Raw genomic sequence first — 3499 nt, 5'->3', positions numbered from 1 at the left:
CGCGGTGGGCGGGGGGAGTTTGGCGCATGGTCGGTTTCTCCAAGTGCAGTCCCACGTGTCAGTGAAGAGGCAAGCCGAAGCGCGTTCCGTTTGTGTGAGCCGTGTGTAGGACCGAACGTGTGCAGGGTGCAATGCGACCGCGACAGGAGTGCTATGAGTGTACCGCCTTTTTTCCTCAAAAAAAACTAGGTGCTTCGCTCCCTCAAAAAAAATTGTTGCTTCACGCGATCCATCGATACTAGTACTAGTAATCCGGTAATCCCGACTAAAACGGCGCAGCCGGGTCTTTTCTCGCGCGATATGCTGGGAGGTTGGCTTAGTTGGTTTTTTAGGATGAGTAATGCTACACCTACGTAATCCCAGTTACGTAATTAACGTAATGTGAAACATGTGAGCTGTTGATTGTAGATTGGGGGGAGGGAGGGGCCCACCGCCATGAAAATCAGGGGAAGAGAGAGAGGCAATTTACGGTAACCCTTTCGTAGGTTCCTGTAGATGTAGAAATATGTGAAATGCGTGAATGTGTAGTGAACGTACTATTGGAGTGCCTAAGATAATTTGTGTATGTATAGACCCTATGTGTTTATTTTACTCCGCATGTTAGATTTGTCTCGGTTCAATAAAAAGCAGAGTTGGTGATGGTGGTGTGCCTGTCATCCTGCAATATAGGTCGTCCGATCTATATCTAACGGATAGGAAGGAAACTATGACAATTTACCCACACTCCTCTCCACATTTGAAGATAAGGCTTTCCCTCGTTCATCGTTTTCTCCCACAAGATCTTGATCTTCCGTGCAATGCACAAGCATCTTGCTAGTACTCCTACAATACGTATATTATTGTGAAAGTTCATATACACCGGCCGAGATTAATGCAAACACGACATATTTTCATTACATTTCAAACTTTTATATGACAGAAAAATAAAAGAAACCCGACCCTAAACCTATTCTATGGCGGCGACCGACGTCCTCCATCTGCGATCTCTATGTACGGGGGCGGGGTTCAAAACCCGTGAAGTGAAGATGCGGTCTCCGGCGAGGAAAAGTAGAACACGGGAGACGGACCGGCCAGTTGGCACACCATGCCCTGCCGCCTCTCATGCCCTACTCATCCTCGGAGGAGTCCCCGACCTCGGCGGTGCCAGACGTTGGACGGCGGCAAGAAGGACACGTGGCTGACGGTGCTCCCGTCGTCGGCCGCCAGCGTGGCCACCGCTTATGCGGTCGCGTCCGCGTCCGGCTACGCCGCTATTGCGTCGCGAAAGGCGACTTGAGCGAGGGCGCCGACCTCGAGCTTCATCCCCGAAGACAAGCTCTCCCGCAGAGCGTTCACACTTGCAGTCATGGCGGATGTGGTGCCAGGTAGGAGGACGATGCGCTATGGTGTGGAGGTTAGCTGCGCGTTGCCGCTTTAAGTAGTGCATTCCGGTGAGGCCAAGCGTCTGGGTGCGTCATTAAGTCACCGGAGTTGGTTCCTCGGGCACCGAGCCTCTTAACAATGACATACGAACGGACGGCATGAATGCGGGCAGCTGGCACCGGCTGGGAACACACCGCGCGACGGCGTGAGGGACGAGGGTTTTGGTGTGCCAGGGTAGTCAGCTGCGGTCGTGGCAACGTTGGAGATGCCCTTTGCTCACATGCGATCCCCGCATGTCATTGAAAAAGCAAGACGACCTGGCATGGTCTCAGGTCCAGAGGATGCAGTTGGCCGTGCTACACCACTCCGCGGACGCGTCGCGGCGCCCCGTGCATCCTCGACGAGCCAGGTGTTGGGGTGTGTTTCGATTGTGGCCAAAGTGCACCTTACCAAAATTTTGGTCATGACCCAAAGATTGGTCTTCGTTTGGATGGTTGCCATTTTTTTGGCATGCCAATGAACTCTAGCCAACTCTAGTTCATTTTCCTTGCCGATGTCGGCCAAATCATGGGCAACCAATACCTCAACCAAAATTTTGGTCATGACCCAAAGATTGGTCTCTGTTTGGATGGTTGCCATTTTTTTGGTATGCCAATGAACTCTAGCCAACTGTCGGGGGTTGGATACGACATATGCCAAAGGATGGCTTATCATGGTGGGAGCGAGTAGAACGTCGCCGGTGCCTGGAAGCGGGATGAGGCGAAGACATGCATGTCTGTGGAACTTACCCAGCTTCAGGGCTCTCCTAGGAGATAACACCCCTACTGCTGCTCTGCGGGGTCTCCGCATGATCACTAAGGCAAAGTGACTACAATGGTGCTCCTGGAGCTGTTTCGGGATGCAGGAGAGGGCAAGGCTAGCTCTCTCCTGCCTGTGCTATCTGGTCTATCTCTATCTAGGTCCAAACCCTTTGCATGGGTGCCCCGGGGGGTTTTGTATAGGCCTACCCCCCGGGGGTACAATAGTAATCCGGCTGGGCGCAGGTCCCAGCCGTCTGTCTCTCAGGCCGCCGTCTTCCCCGCCGGCTTCTGGGCCCGCCGACTAGCGGGTCCCGCGGACAGGCTTGATACTGTAGCGGCACTCCTGATGACGCAGGCTCGGTCATTGGGTCGTGACAACAGTGCCGCCATCTATCGGGCGATCACTATCGCCATTCCCCATCCTATCTGGTTAATGGCTCGTGGGGCCCTGGGGAGGAGCCGGCCGACTCCAAGGAGGCCGACTCCCACAGGTCCGTCTTCGGGGCGCCCAGGCCACCTTCGGCCCACCCACTGACAGGCGGCCCCGCCGTCTTCGGGCCGTACAGGCCGGCGTCGTGGGCACAGTGCGTGGTGTACTATGGCTGAGGTCAGGGCAGGCATGGCAACAGTGCCGCGCCTCGCCGGAGATCTTCCAGCGATACGGCTCACTGTAGCCATGCCGGCCCTTCGTAAGCAGGGGGGAATGGCCACGCCGTGACCGTACCCCACATCGTACTTCGGGATGAGGGAGGAGTCATGGGCCGACTCTCCATAGTCGGCCTCTCTGGAGGTCGCCAGCTCGGAGTCGGCTTGTCTTGGAGTCGCTCCTGGGACTCGGCTTGAGGGGCGCGGCCTGCCCCGATGTCTTGAAAGGTCCTGGGACTCGGGTTAGCCTACCCGTGGCCCAATACTCCGACAGTAGTCCCCGAAGCTGGTGAAGCCCTGCGGACGCTGCATTGTGGGGCTTCAACAGTTTCAACCTTCCAGGAGCGGACTCTGGAACTCGGCTGCCATCTTCCCTTGGGCCGACTGTCGAGAGTCGGATGTTTAGCGAAGAGCCGCAGCTTCGAAAGTCGCGGCGAGAAACCAGGCGGCGTGTCCGATACGCTTCCCCGCAGCCATCAGGGCGGCCCTATCGCGCGGCGCCACGTGGAGAGGGCAGTCTGCCTGCCCATGCGCGCGACGGGATAGGCCATCAGGTGGGGCCCGCCACTATCGTGCCTCGGCATACGAACGGATCCGTTGCGGCCGTGGACGGTTGGTTTTCCCACGTCGTTACTGCATGCAGTAACTTTGTGGGGTAAATCGTGGGGCGGCGTGGGGCATCGTGCGCAGTT

The sequence above is a fragment of the Triticum dicoccoides genome, chromosome 3B (genome assembly GCF_002162155.2).
Source record: "Triticum dicoccoides isolate Atlit2015 ecotype Zavitan chromosome 3B, WEW_v2.0, whole genome shotgun sequence".
Taxonomy (NCBI): domain Eukaryota; kingdom Viridiplantae; phylum Streptophyta; class Magnoliopsida; order Poales; family Poaceae; genus Triticum; species Triticum dicoccoides.
This window is presented reverse-complemented; position numbering follows the sequence as displayed.